This window comes from Urocitellus parryii, chromosome 4, assembly GCF_045843805.1.
Source record: "Urocitellus parryii isolate mUroPar1 chromosome 4, mUroPar1.hap1, whole genome shotgun sequence".
In the NCBI taxonomy this organism is placed as follows: domain Eukaryota; kingdom Metazoa; phylum Chordata; class Mammalia; order Rodentia; family Sciuridae; genus Urocitellus; species Urocitellus parryii.
The window spans coordinates 104,219,247-104,235,631 of NC_135534.1; the positions used below are offsets into that span (position 1 = coordinate 104,219,247).

The 16,385-nt window shown below is 35.8% G+C and overlaps 1 protein-coding gene and 1 pseudogene across 3 annotated transcripts in view; both read right to left on the reverse strand.

The window, feature by feature from the left end:
* The window catches only part of Sik3 (SIK family kinase 3), a 240,151-nt gene that overhangs the window by 116,409 nt on the left and 107,357 nt on the right, over positions 1-16,385 (reverse strand). The window lies entirely within an intron of this gene.
* LOC113188140 (ubiquitin-conjugating enzyme E2 W pseudogene) overlaps positions 10,229-16,385 on the reverse strand; it is a 70,938-nt pseudogene continuing 64,781 nt past the window's right edge.

Genomic DNA, 16,385 nt, shown 5'->3' on the forward strand with positions numbered 1-16,385 from the left:
CTATATATCTTAAGGTGATTGATTTCTAATGTAATAAATCATGCAGGAAACACAGTCTGCATGATTTCAAATTGCATACTTCAACTATGTGCATTTTGTTGTACTTTAATTTTACCTCAACAAAGCTATGGGGGAAGAAAAGAAAAGGAAAAAAAGTTGTATTTTTTGTTTGTTTTTTTGTTTTGTTTTGTTTTTTTCTGTAGGGCTTAATTCTTTTATAGGACCAAGGTGGGAATAGTTGGCTTGAAAAGGAACTTAAATGCATTTGAAACCAGGCTTGATGAAATTTTTTTATTTTAAACTTTCAAAAAAATAGAATTATCTTCAGAAAAATGGGTTTAATGAAACCCCAAACCAACATAAACTACATAAGCTGGGTCTTAAGCTAAACTTCCCAGGCACTAAACCACCATGATTAATAATGCACCACATGGCCAAGGTCAGAAGGTAGGCTAGCCACCATCTTGGGATGATCCTAACCTCTGCATTGAAACCAACTGCTCACCTGGAGTCCTTATTTTAGTTTTTAATAAACAGTCGAATCAAGTATTAAAAAACAAACCAAAGATAGATATTAGGAAAGAACTGATTATTTTATTCATTTTTATACACCAATCACAACCATTTAAAAACATGCAGTTTTCAAGCCTAAGGAATGACTGGGATAGAAGGGAACTGGCCAAATCCAGACAAGAGGACTCAACATGGCCAACAAAGAAAAGGGCCTATCAGCTCTGAATGAACCCCAAAGTAATCATTTAACCATAATTTAAAATATCCAGTATCTGTTAAGTGAGCAGTTGAACTTCCATTTTTCTGAACTTCTCTGGGCTGTATTACAGGGTGAATATAAAATAGCTAGTGCATTTACAATGTCTGCATGGTTGAGAATGGAGGTCTTACCAAAAGTGGGAAAATATACCACGGAACATGTATTATTCTTGAGCACTTCTAAGTTGGAACACTGTGCATAATTAATAAGTGGTGTCTGAAGCAAAGGAAATTTTCTGGTGATTAGTTGAAATTCAAGGCATAGAAGGAAATTTTCAAAGACAAAAAGAAAATGATTTCTCAGTTCCAATAATTCCCATCTGGTTAACATTTACCCTCTTAGAAAGCAGAAGTCCTAGATGTGTTTCTAACATCATAGACAACTCTCTTAGGCACACTGACATTTTTACTGTTGTTATTGTTGTTATTTTAACATTTACAAAGTGCCAACAATGTTTTATATGGTTTATAGTATATTAAATCAACTTTTGGCCTGTCCATCACCACTTAAATGAACTGGAACAAAAAGATGAAAGAAAGAAAGGGAGAGGGAGGGAGGGAGGGAGGGGAGAGGAGAGGAGGAAAAGATGGAGCTGACAGTAACACTGAAAATCACTAAGAATCTGATATAGAGTATCAGTATTCAATGTCTCATTTTCAGGCGTTTATATTGACAAACTGCACGTTTAAAAGAGAGAGATTTAAAATACAATGCATGGCTTAATTCTAAGGTTAGAAAGTCGGTAAAAAAAAAAAAAAATGATGCCCTGAAACTTGAATAGAGCAAAAGAAGACAAGAGGTTGAAGAAGAATGTTGGGCAAATGAGAGGTGCTTTGATACTCTTTTTTTTGGAGGGTGGGGGTGGGGAGCTTGCTTGGGATAGAACTGAGGTCCTCACTGCATGCTGGGCAAGCACTCTACCACTGAGCTACATCCCCAGTCCAAGAGATGCTTCAAAAAGTATTAGAGATGGGTAAGTATAGGGTAAGAACTAAATGATTTAAGAAGGAAGGTCTAACAGTTTAAAGTGGCAAAGAACAATATCTAAGAAAGTGACATAGGGCTAGGGTTGTGGCTCAGTGGTAGAATGCTTGTCTCGCATGTGTGAGACACTGGATTCGATTCTCAGTACCACATATAAAACAACAAAATAAAGTCCATCGACAGCTAAAAAATATTTTTTTTAAAAAGTGGCATAAAGACAAAATAATCATTGTTACAGAGCCCAAAGAAAATTTAATAGTTGTAGTGGAAAATAAAACTATATAAAAGATTAGATTTTAGACCCAAAGAAGAAAGATTAGACATGTGGTAAAAGAACTTGGCAACGTGGCCTGAAAATGAGGTAAGAAAGAAACAGAAAGCTGAATGAATTTCAAGATGAATGTTCTTAATGAAGTGCATGCTACTCTTTCCTGGAGTGCCAACTCATAGGTAAAAATAACATGGACTCACAGAAGGATTATGCTCTTCCCAAGAACAGCATTTGTCAAGGAGCCTGAGTACTGTTTAGTACATTTAGATACAGCACCTAGAACACTAAGACTTTTTAAAGCATCAGCTGAAAAGCAGGCTTAACTCATCTGTCATAACAAAACTTTCTTAAACCTACCCTAGGAGGACTTATTACACTGGTATCTACTAACCTTACAATGGCAATGCTGTTTTTGGTGAATAAAACCAGAAATGGTACCTGTATTAAATTGTTTCAAATTGTATTAATATGCCCCCAAGGTCCAATAAGATAGTCTGCATGAGATAGCAGGAGTTTGAGTAAGGAGGGAACACAGTAAGAAAAGTTTTCTGAATTTCTTATAATTGACATCTCCCCATTATTTGACAATGAAACTAAAGAAAAACAGGAAGCAACCTCCATTATCAGCATCTTACCCTCCTTATTTCTAATTCTTACTTGTCATGCATTCTTAAGATGCCAGGAGTGTGAGTTAATTGTAAAGAGGTGCATCTTTGTCAAACCATCCATTCCTAATCTGAATGGTTATGGTACTAGGCTGTTTCCCCTATGTAATCCAAGGTTAAAAAGCCAGCTTCCCTGTGCCCCGTAGGACTCTATAGAATCAACTATCTTCTGAGGGGCTTTCCTAATCACAGCTGCATACCAACACAGCTGGCAGATGATATCCCTCTGGAATTCCATCAAAATGGGAATGCTTTCTTTGTGTGATGGCTTTTTGCATTTACTCTAGCTTCAATGAGTTCCTTATATTTAGCAACCATTACATTTTCAATTAAAATAAATTTCATTTCCATAATGAATTTTAGCATTTCATGTTCTGAATAGTTAATTTATATAACTCAAATCAATCCCTGGAAAGTCTGGTAAACATTAATTAATTCTCAGATTTCTAATATTTATTTTATAGATAGGTTCGGGATTATTGATTTAAAAAAACACTGCTGTAGGGGCTGGGGTTGTGGCTCAGTGGTAAAGCACTCGCCTAGCATGTGCGAGACCCTGGGTTCGAACCTCAGCACCACATAAAAATAAATAAAGATGTTGTGTCCAGCTAAATAAATAAATAATATTTTAAAAAGACACTGCGTAGAAAAAATTGATTCATGGTTCCATTAAAATATAACTCACTATTACGTGGATTAGACATAAGCCACGTTAAATGTCAAAACACAACAAACGACATGGGGCTGGGGATGTGGCTCAAGCGGTAGCGCGCTCGCCTGGCATGCGTGCGGCCCGGGTTCGATCCTCAGCACCACATACCAACAAAGATGTTCTGTCCACCGAAAACTAAAAAATAAATATTAAAAAAAAAATTCTCTCTCTCTCTCTCACACACACACACACATACACTCTCTCTTTAAAAAAAAAAAAACACAACGACATTAAATACATGCTTAATATAACAGAATTAACATTTAACAAGACTGTTTGCTTTCCTTTAGCAGATTACATGCATCCTCAATACTGACCTTCCATGAGATTCCTAAATTGACATTAGAGCACAAGTCTAGAATTTCAAAAAGCTGCTAAAGGAGCTCCAAGAATTTTACTTAAAACTATCATGAGCTGAGGTTGTAGTTCAGTGGTAGAGCACTTGCCTTGCAGGAGTGAGGCAATGGGTTTGATCCTCAGCACCACATGAAAATAAATAAATAAATAAAGGTCTCATGTCCATCTACAACTAAAAAATATTTTTAAAAAACTATTAACTATACTAATTGACTAAAAGACTGAATATAGTTAATAACTGTAAAGGGTTTTTTTAAACACTAAAAGTATCCACATTTTAAGCAAAAATCAACCTATTACACTGTATGTTGAGACCTCTTTTACATCTTATGACAATATTATGGGCAGGGTATAAAGACTGGACACAAGTGTGCTCTCACACTGAACCACATCCCAGCCCTTTTTATTTTTTAGACAGGCTCTTGATAGGTTGCTAAGGCTGTCCTCAAACTTGTGATCCTCCTGCTCAGCCTCCCAGAGTCACTGGTATTACAGGTATGTGCTACCATACCCAGCTGAATTCATTCTCTTTTTAAAAATATAAACACAACACCATTATCACACTTGAAAAAATGAACAATAATTAACTATTAATTCACATAACAACACTAAAAAGCAGGTACTATGATTATTCTTATCTTGAAGAATTTTCTGAGGCATATACCAAGGAAGAAATTTACCCAAGTTATACAACAGAAAGTTGCAGAGGCAGGATTTCAACCCAGGCAGTGAAGAACCTGAGCCATTATCTATGCTGTTTTGCTGCTTCTCAAAACTAGATTTTACAGTAATGAGCTTTTAAATATTAACACAGTAAAGTGACTAGTAATGAAAGTAGGCAGCATTAGCTGGCAAAATTCTGAAATAGGGAAATATATCACAGTACTTCAACCTTTCTCCAACTTCTTTCCTCATCCTCTGCTGATATGCTCCATTAAATCTCTGCTACCTATTTTCATTTTACCTAGTGCCAATTATTATAAAGTTTTTTCTTCTCACTACAATCAGCTCTATGGAGTTAAACTGGTATTTGGGTTGTACTCTGTGACTAATTTTCATTAAGACAGATCACCATAATGCTAAGTGAAGTTAGCCAATCCCAAAAAAACAAATTGCCAAATGTTTTCTCTAATATAAGGAAGCCAATTCATAGTGGGGTAGGGAGAGGGAGCATGGGAGGAATAGGCGAACTGTAGAAAAGGCAGAGGGGTGGGAGGGGAAGGGAGGGAACATGGGGTTAGAAATGATGGTGGAATGAGAAGGACATCATTATCCAAAGTACAGATATGAAGACACAAATTGGTGTGAATATACTTTGTATACAACCAGAGATATGAAAAATTGTGCTCTATATATGTAATAAAAATTGTAATGCCTTCCGCTGTCATATATATATAACAAATTAGAATTTAAAAATTTTAAAAAGACAGATCACCAGATGCAATCCTCCTACTCAAAATTAAATAATCTCTACACAAGTTATATTATGTATGCAGACAAATCCTAAGGAGACACCTCAATTATTCCAATACACACATATTCATGCCTTTGTGTCATCTCCTCCCCACCTTCATGTGGAGCTAGAGGATATGATGAAGCAACAGTCATGTCAGTGCAACCCAGAGGGAAAGGATCTGTGGGTGGCTTCAAAGACCTGCAGGAGGCTTCTCTCTATATGACCCTTAGCCAACAGCCAGCAAAAAGCAGGGTTTCTCAATCACAAAGCCACAAGAAAATACATTCTGCCAATAACCTGAGTGACTTTGGAAGTGGATTCTTCCCTAGATAAGCCTCTGTGAAAATGCAGTCCACCCAATACCATGACTGCAACCTTCTAAGACTCTCAGCAAAAAGAACTTGGTAAGCCATACCAGGACTCCTGACCCACAGAAACTGTGAGGTAACAAGTATGTGCTGTTTCCAGAGTTGAAGAATGTGAACAGATCTAAAGCTTTTTCTTGAGAAAAGCTTTGGCCCCACTTATTATTGCAGCAAATCCTTTCTGTGTGTACATAGATAAGCTCTTTGAAAAAGTAAATATGTCAAGCTCATTAGTTTTCAAAACAAAGTTGCTTTTGCCAAATTGCAAAAATGCTATCAAAAGCATGTGTATCTAATAATTTCCTTCCAGATACTACAGTATTGGAAAGAAGAAAAAAAGCATCTTTACAGTGGAGAAACCTGGTGAATACCCCTTCAACTAGGTGACTAAGTTACTATCAATGGTAATGTCAAGTTGGTAGTAAAAGTCCTTGGTATGATATGATAGAAATGGTACTTTACACCTGTTAGCAGTGTTTTATTCCCACAAAAATCTGTGACCTCAGTCTGATCATAGCAATGATATTAGATAAATTACATTTGAGGGGCATTCTACAAAATCCCTGACTAGTACTCCTCAAAACTCTCAAGGTCATCAAAAACAAAGTCTGAGAAACTGTTGCAGCCAAAAAAGCCCAAAGAAACCTGATGACAAATGCAATAAAACACAAAGAGAGCACATTAGGTAAAACTAAGGAAATATGAACAAAATATGAACTTTAGTTAATAATAATGTACCAGTATTGATCCTTAACTATGACAAAAGTATTATACTAATATAAGATATTAATAATAGGGGAAAGTGGTTGTAGGATATTTAAGATTTCTCAACTGGTCTCCTTTCTTTTACTTATGGTGTAGATCTTAAATGTCATTCGTTGGAGGCTTGAGAAAATGACAAAAAGTGGCTGCATTATTTTACATTCTCACTAGCAATCCCAAGAGTAATCTAATTTTTTCCATATCCTCACCAAGACTTGTTATTGTCCATATATTTATTATAGTCATGCTAGTGGTATCTCATTGTGGGTTTGTTTTACATTTTTCTAATGACTAATGATGTTGAGCATCTTTTTATAAGTTTACTGACCAGCTGAATACCTTCTTCGGAGAAACAGACATTCAAATTTTTGGTTTGTTTTTTAACTGAGTTAACTGTCTTTTCAGGATTAAGTTGTTTTATGTATTCAATATAAGTTCCTTTACCAGCTATAATATTTGTAAATATTTTCTCCCATTCTGTTGGTTGTCTTTTTACTTTGTGATAGTATTGTTTGCAGCAACAACAACAAAAAAAAAGTTTTAATTTTACTACAGTCCAATTTATCTATTTTTTCCCTTTGTCCTTTGTGCTTTTGATGTCATATCTTAAGAAACTATTGCCTAGTTCAAGATTAGAAAGGTTTACTCCTGTATTTTCTTTTAAGATTTTTATAGTATTAGCCCTTACATTTATGTCTATAGCCCATTTTGAGTTAGTTTTTGTGTATGATATAAACCAAGGATCCAACGCCCCTTCTTTGCATGTAGATATCTACTTATCCCAGCACATTTGTTGAAAAGACTCTTCTCTCTCCATTGAATTGTCTTGGAATCACTGTCAAAAATCAATGACCATAAGCATAAGATTTTATTTCTAGACTCTTGATTCTAGTCCATTGATCTCTATGTTGCTATCCTTACACCAGTAAAAACTACACTCTCTCATCCTCTTACAGTTCTCAATATTCCAGACACTGAGAGCCATCTCCCTTGGCTAAGGTCAGTGTTTATTACACAAAATAGTTTTAGTAAAGTTGTAAGCATCCAGTACAGGACCCAGGATCCAGGACCCATGTGTGGTACTTTAGCAATGGTTAACGAACCAAAACTTTTATTATTTTTAAAGTCAATGAATAAAGCAAATATCAAAAACTGGTGTGTTTATATCCTAAATACCTCTTTTTAAAAAGAACTAAGATAGTTTTAAAATCAAACACATAGAATAGGATAATTAAAAAGAAAGGCAAATAAAGAGGTTCTTTCATCCTTATTTTTTCAGAGCAACAGTGCCTTGGGAAACAAACAAATAGTTCCTGATCAGCAAACATGCAGTGGCTTCCTCAGCATCAAGTCCTTCAGGGGATAAGCAGCACATACATAAAGAAACTTCTGATGTATGGGAAAAGGACAATCTGGGTTGGGCTCCTCAAAGAATAAAGGATATAGAAAGTTCTAGCCCTTACATCCTAAATCTTTGCTTTTAACCAAAAAAGGACGAAGAAAGCTAGGCTTTCTTTGTCCTCTCATTCCTCCAAAGTAGGTCAGGTCTGTGTGTAATTATTGGGTTTCATATTACTTCAGAAAAGGAAGAGATGTCAATGCATGGAGGTTTTTAACAAACAGCAGATTCAGGCTGGGGAGAGGCAAAAAAAAAAAATAGAAAAGAAAAAAAAGAGTGTGTTCCTTTATTGCTGACCTAAAATAAATAAATAAACCTAAAAAGTCTTATTTTTAACAACAGTAAGCCAATTTCAAGACAGCTAGGATAAGAGGCCTAATTTCTCATTATAAGGCTAATGACTACTGAGGCTGAACATGTGGATGAATTCTCCTAGTTTTACCTTCTTCCTAGGCACATTTCCCAGTTAGCAAGGATAATATAAAAACTCAGAAAAAATAATTCAAAATAGATTGACTGGAGGATTTTATGTGCAAGAATGCATGCCAAAAGATTAATTAAGAACTAATATTTGGGTTGAGGAGGTAGCTCAGTGGTAGAACATTTGGATGGCACCAGGGGGGAAAAAATGAACTAGTATTTGCATTACCAAAATTCTTTCCTTAGAAAAAGAATCACTGCAAGGTTTCTTTCAACAACACACTTTAAAAAATTTTTCTGTGGGGCTGGGGATGTAGCTCAAGCGGTAGCGCTCGCCTGGCATGCGTGCGGCCCGGGTTCGATCCTCAGCACCACATACCAACAAAGATGTTGTGTCCGCCGAGAACTAAAAAATAAAAATATTAAAAATTCTCTCTCTCTCTCTCTCTCTCTCCTCTCTCTCTCTTTAAAAAAAAAAAATTTTTTTCTGTGAAATGTGTCGTATATAAACCACAAGTCTTTATGAGCTCTCCCAGTCCACAGTTCCATACCCAAAGAAAAACCACTCTGCTGAAGTTTGTTAATTTTTTCTTTTTTCTTTATAATCGTATCATTCATCTGTGTGTGTATCCCCAAAACACATAAACATCTGTGTGTGAGTGTGTGTGTGTGTGTGTGTGTGTGTGTGTGTAGTTTTTATTTGTTGGTTTTGAGTGGAGTTTTTTGTTGTTGTTTTCTGTTTTGTTTCTGGGCAGTATTGAAGATTGAATCCAGGGGAGCTCTACCACTGAGCTAGATCCCCACCCCTTTTTATTTTTATTTTGAGACAGGGTCTTGCTAAGTGACTCATGCTGGCCTCAACCTTGCAATCGTCCTGTCTTGGCCTCCCAAGTAGCTGAAATTACAGGCATATATCACCACACCTGACTAAATCTCTGTAGTTTTTATGAGAAACATCCGTAGTCTTCATGACACTGATAGTTACTGCCAATGTAACTATCTATCACTGTGTAACAAACCACCTTCAAATTTCATAGATTAAAACAACAACCATCACTTTTTTGCTCATATATTGGGTGATTTGTTTAGGACTCAGAGAAGAGAGTTGGCCTCTGTTCCATGTGGCATCACCTTAGGTCAGCTGGACAGGGGGGTGGAAGATCCACTTTCAAGATGGCTTAATTACAAGGCAGCAAGTTAGTTCTGACTGTCAGCTGGGAACCTAGCTGGTGCCATTGGCCTAAGGTCTCAGTTCCTTTCCATATGGATCTCTCCATGTGTTTCTTCACAGCACAGTGATGGGTTCCAAGAACGAGCATCCCAAGAAAATAAGGAAGAAATGTGTGCTATTTTTAGGACTTAGCCTCAAAAACCATATAATCTCACTTCCATTATGTTCTTCTGGTCACAGCAATCACAAAGGTCTGCACAGGTTGAATGAAAGGACACAAAGACTATTTCCCTTTGAAAATTTTTTTTCTCTTTTATTGTTAGTTTTTAAATGATCCACAAGAAATATTTTATATATGAAGTGAACATGTAAACTTATTTCCTTCCCAGATGATTACCAATTATCTAAAATTAGATACTAAATAATCTTTCTCCTTCTCAGTGATTTATAATGCATTTAAATCTCATACACAATAGGGCCTAAATAGAATAATTCTATAGAATGATCTACTCTTGTTAATGTCTCAGTGCCTGATAGAGTAATTTTCATACATTATCTTTAGAGTTCAAAATTCAAACTTTGCTTCTCTCACCTACTTTTTCCAAACTTTTCAAACACCTACCCCTATCATTCCATGAGATCCTTACTAAAATTACATTTTTTAAGAACAACATATTTTCTCATTAAAGTGTCTCTGCTTTTTTCACAGTTCTTATAGTTTTGTCATTTTTTCCCTGTAGGTCTTGTGTATTTCTCACTAAAATTATCCCAAGTTTTCATATCTGTGCAGCACTCATGAATGGCATTCATGAAATGACTGGTTATCTTTTATTTCAACATTTGGGAGAACTCAAGTATAAAATTCACTCTATTTGAGTGAGGATATAGAAAATTTCACGCATGGTGCCACCATTTTGTTTTCTTTTAATTCTTATTACATGTTAACACATAAAAAGAATTACCTGGTGGTCTTCTCTTTTCTCGGCAGCTCAAAAGCATGCTAGTAATGAAAGCTAAGAAAAACTAACTACACTGAGAGCTCTGGGGATCAGTCTTCTGTTAAATAGATAAACAGATACAACCATTGCTATAAATATTAGGATGAACGGGAGTATTCTCACCATTAAAAATGACCAAACATATAGAAGTTGAAGAATTTTCCTTTCATATAAGGTACCTGGTACACCTTCCAAGTCTACAGTACACTGTGTAATTGAATTTGAACACTCTTCATTTTAAGTCATCCCTGGAGGTGGGTAATTTTGCAAAGCCAACAATTCTTTCTGTAGTCGTTTCTGCACTGACACCAGCTCCTAGGCCTCTGCTATCCAGGAGAGCACCTGGAGGAATGATGGGAACAGAGTCCTGGCTCAGGTACCTCGGCCTCTGCTGTCCAGGAGAGCATTATGGGCAAGGTTCTAGAAAAGCACACAGTTCCAGAAACATTGTTGTAGCCCTACCTGGAAAATATAATCTTCCACATCTAATCAAGTGATAGTTGTTTGTTTTCTTGTGCAAATTCACACCTCTTGCAACTTCCATAATAAAAGTTCCTTGAAGTCTATCTCTAAAGTATGCTTCTGTAGAGATATGAATTCGATTCTCCCAGTCACTGAGGATCACAACCAACTGGGAGCTCTTCACTAAGTTTTCAGCTAGAGATTCTTAGCCCTCACAGGTAATAAGAAATCTGGCTGACAACTCACATGAGTATGTGTGTCAGCTTAAGCAGTGTTATGGTTTGGATATGAGGAATACCTTCCAAAACTCCTGTGTTAATACAGGAATATTCAAAGATGAAATGATTAGATTGTGAGAGCTATAACCTAATTAGTCCAATCCAGTTTGAATGGAGTGACTGGGTGGTAACTGTAGGCAGGTGAGGTATAGCTGTGGCCCCTTTCCCCGATTTCCCTTCTCTCCCTCTCCCCTTCTGTCCCCACATCCCTCCACTGTCTTCCAGTCTGCCATGAGAGGAAACTTCCCTCCACCACGATCTTCTGTCACAATGTTCTGCTTTACCTTAGGCCCAGAGCAATGTCTTGTCAAGCATGAACTAAACCTCAGGAACCATGAGCCAAAATAAATTTCCCCTTCTCTTATCAGGTATTTTGGTCACAGTGACACAAAGCTGACTAGTTTCACTGGAGATTTTTTTTTCCCCTTTCAACCCAGATTCAAGAAAATAATAGGTAATCTGCAACCAGCGCATCCGGAGCATGGTTTTTCCTGACTCACCCACTGAGGACTTTATCCCTCCAGGATTCCAATCATGTCCAGGGCAGTCTCTACTGTGCTAGGGCACTAAAGTTTTCTGTATTCCTTCCCTATGTTCTAATCCAGTTTGAAACAGCACAAACACCACCTTATGAGTTTATGCTATCTACCTTGTGAAATCATGTTTTCTGATCTTTTCAGGACTTCAATTATTTTCCTTATAATAGTTTCAGAATTTCACATCCATTTTATATGTATTCATATATTTCCCCCTTCCCTAGCTCCATTTAAAAGTGTATGCTCCAAAAGGATTTCTCTGTTCATCTAATTGACCATATTACTTAAAACAACAACAACAACAAACTTACCTACTCCCGGTAACGGGGATTGAACCAAGGGCACTTTACCACTGAACTATACTGCCAGCCCTTTATGTTTTTTATTTTGAGATGGGGGTTGGGGGAAGGGGGGTCATTAAGTTGCTATGGCTGGCCTCAAACTTGCAGTCCCCCTGCTTCCTCCTCCCAAAGTGCTGGTATTACAAGCATGCAATACCATGCCCAGCTCATCATTCATTTTAAGACAGTTTATTGATTAAAAACTGATCAATAATTTCAGGAACACATCTATATTTTTAAAGGCAGTTATATAAAGTATTATATATCATTTGAATGGAAATACTTTGAAAATATCTTTAATCAATATACTTCTGCTTTTTAATATTTACTTTTTAGCTTTTTAGGTGGACACAACATCTTTATTTTATTTTTATGTGGTGCTGAGAATCTAACCCAGGGCCTCACGCATGCTAGGCGAGTGCACTACCACTTGAGCCACATCCCCAGCCCCAATATACTTCTTATAAAGCAAATCTTAGGGAACTTAAGGACACTAATTTGTGCTCCATATTGTTTATACTTACAAATATTATTGGGGTTTATGTCCTATAAATATTGTAAACCTTTTTGAGAACTGCATTACAACCCATGAAAAAGGGAATTTTACTGATTAAAAAAAAACTATTTTTAGGGTCCACGTTTTAAGTTTTTTGTATTGTGAACAGAGATAAATTCAGGTTCTATTTGGCAAAATTCAAATCAAGTGTATTCAAAATTTATATGCATCTGTGTGTAACAGACACTCATAATATAATTTTTAAAATTAATCCGCAGTAATTTTCCAGATTCAAAGTAGCAGTTCATGGGGTTGCCAGTGGGTAATGAGGCAGTAAGAAAACCACCAGGATGCAACCCTATAAATGTCATATCTCCTTACTATGCTAAAAGCAATAGCTACAAATTACCCCATATTCCTAAAAAGATGACAGCCAAACTCTTACACCCCATAGGAGAAATGGCTATTATGGCTATTAGTTGGCACTGGTGGGAGGCTTAACAGCAAGCCACCAGACAGACCATTTACTGTTCTTCATCTTGTGCAATATTACCTTTCCAGCTCAGCCGGTTAAACATCACAGTGGTCCACAAGGGATGGCAACATGGAAGCAAATTCCAAAATGCAGTTTACCCTATAGGCAGCATGCATTTCCAGATTTCTTCATTCTACTCTATTTCACTTCCCTTTGGGTCATAACAGAACTTGGCAGATGTTAGAATTTGCTATGTATAAACTCTGGAGCTCAGATTAGAAAACTCAGCAAAGTATGCATTTTGGTGCTGGCAAAAATGGCTGTTCTGTGTACTGATTTGGATTTGCTATCTTGGGAATACCTACAGTTTCAAAAAATATCTTAGGCTGCTGAAACAAACAAAAAACTTGGGGGGAAAAAGGCACACATCACACATCCCAACACAGGCTTACAAGTCCTCTGAGATCATCCTTCTCTTGACACCAACAAAATGCCAAGTGCACTATGCAATTTGTGGTTTCTTCTAATAATGAAGAAATTAATAGCTCTGGATACAAAACGTAGATAGCTATATCCTGAGACATTCTCCTAGACTTGGATTTCTATGTATAGAGTCCAAAAGTACCAGTTACCACACTCCCAAGAAGGGACCTATGAAAAGGTTTTTTGTTTGTTTGTTTGTTTTTAATTCACTGGCAATCTTTCTCCATAGCAAAACTTTAAAAATGTCTTTCTGAAGAGTTTTTCTACATGTAAAAAGAATCTGCAACAAGTCCCTCTTGTAAACTAGTTTGTATTTACCGATTTAACAGAATTCATCAATATTGTATTTCATCTCAAACCTTAACAATTATTTCTTAATGTTAAAATCAACATGTTAGATAACAATAATTATAATAATAATAATGATGATGATAATGATAATAACAAGGTAGAGAATAAAGTACATAACCTATTGATATGTTAACAATTTTCAAAGTTAAAGCTAAAAAAAAGGTAACTGCTGAGTCTGAATTATAAGTGATCTGACATGTGCAGATCTGGAAATCAAAGTCATTTTCTCTGGTTTTAGGCAATGTAAATGTAAGTCATAATGCAATAACGAAGTTTCCCATCTGGGTAATGAGGGTCTTCATATAAATTAGTTATAGTCTAGAAATTAATTATTTTATAGTTGAGTTTGCTGTTGTAAATCAATATGATATTTGTCCATCTGGACATTGAAATGCTAGTCAGTAGGATGGTTCACTAGAATTCAATCTGCTCTGGGCTGCTTTACATCAAACTATGCACCCATTTAGTCACTTGTATCTTTGAAAAGAACCTTTACATACATCAAATAAAGACATGTAAGAAATTTAAACCTGCATTTATAATACTGGAGAAACTGAGTTTTCTTTTTCTAAATTCCACATTTGGAGAAGCTACTGCTTAAAATGAAACAAAATAAAACATAGTCCTTAGTTTAGATTAGAAATACAAGTAATACCTCATTAGCAAATAGAATAACTACAAATTTTTTAAAAGCCTCATTTACTCCTGCATAATAAGACGAATTCACTGACCTAGAATTAACCCCAAGCCAGACATAGGCTTTAGGGAGATAATCAGTTTATAATTTCAGGTACCTCTGCCTGTTAAGGTCACATAACCAGATCTGGGTTCCTATTGGATGGCAGCTCACTTCATTTAGGCGAGCAACCCATCAAAAGCACCAATTATTCTGAAAAGAAAAAAAGTATCAATATATCTGTTATAGTTTATATATATAAAGCTTTTTTTCAATCCACTCTTTCTCCTTTCTCTAAAGAAAAAATTTTGTTGTTGTTGTTGTTATTTAATTACACCCTAAACTTTTTACTTGCAAGGTCTAATGGACAATTTCAATGTCTTTTACAGTGAAGAAAGAAGAAAGAGGAAAGAGACTGAGGTTGGGCCAAGTGAATAAAATTGGAATCCCAACTCTGCAATTTAGTTTCTTCTCTGTAACAACTATTTTAGTTCAGTTGATTAAAATATAAAGTGACTAGAATAGTAGCTGACATGGAAGACATAACTAGTGATACCAGCTGTACATACTATTGCTATTGTCATTGTTGCTTTCATTAGTAGTAGTAGAAGTAGTAGTAGTAGTAGTAGTAATACTAGTACCACTGTTACCACTATTATTATCATCATCATCCCTGATCAGGCCTCTACCCCATTTTCTGGTAATTTTAAACTTTTATCAGTTTCTTTAAGCCTTCTAACCTCAGACCTCTACCTTTCAACAAATGACCCAGTCTAATACTTAATAGAGAAAACAAATATGAAGATCTCTCTCAATTTCTCTTCTATCTCTACCCATGTTCATCTACTCAAACTTCTCTCTTCTCTTTCATCCCAAAAGAAGCAGGTTTTTCCTCCATCCTTAGACATGCAGTAAGAGTACTATAAGACTCATTGGCTATTATCACTAGCTAATGTCATTATCATCATCCTCCTCAAACAAAAAGAACAGCAATTTCCAAACTGAATTACAGAAGACTGCTTGATACTCTAATTTCAGAGTTGGCCATTATCAACACCCAGGCAATTATGAAGTGTGGCTCCTGGCTAATTGTATTACTCTTCTTTTTAAGCTCAAAATCCATTTACCTAGGATAAATAAGGACAAGTTATAAACAAATACATAAATAAATAATATATAAATCTACTAGTTCAAACTCATAGAAATAGTAAAATGATGGCTTTCAGAGGCTAAGGAAAGAAAAAATAAGGGGTTGTTTAATGGACAGAATTTCAGTTTTCCAAGATGAACAAAGTTCTGGGGATCAACTGTACAACAATATGAATTTTATTTAACACTATTGATAGTATATTTTTAAATGGCTATGATGGTAAGTTTTATGTTATGTGTGTCTTAACACAAAACAAATAAACAAGAGAGCCAATTAAAATGAACAAACTGGCACTAGCTAAGTGTCACCCCACTATGAGCCACACTAACTTTTCCCCTGACTTCATTTTCTGGAACCCTATTCAAATAAGGCTTAAAACTCATTTGGTCATTACACACAAATTCCTGACAAGCATCTAATAGAATGTACTTATCCTACATCTTTATAAAAGATACAAAAGGTAGTTTGGTGCTGAGTTACATATTTTAGGTTAGGATTGAATATACCTTGAGATATAACAAATACAACATCTGCCACCAGCCAGCAAAAATAAACATAAATATAATTTTTCAAGAATACTACTGACGCTTCCCATTGAAATCTTCTGACATCCGTACACTGGATTCTCGGGGCAGAAGCATGGAAGAGAATAAACATGTACTGGGAAGCCCTCTTAACAGCACCTGCTCTAAATTCACCAAACTTACTTGAGATACAAACATTTATAAAAACATTGGTTTACATAAAGACCATCTATTTTTAGAGGAGAAATATGCAATAAAACTAGCACAGCAACAAATTAAAA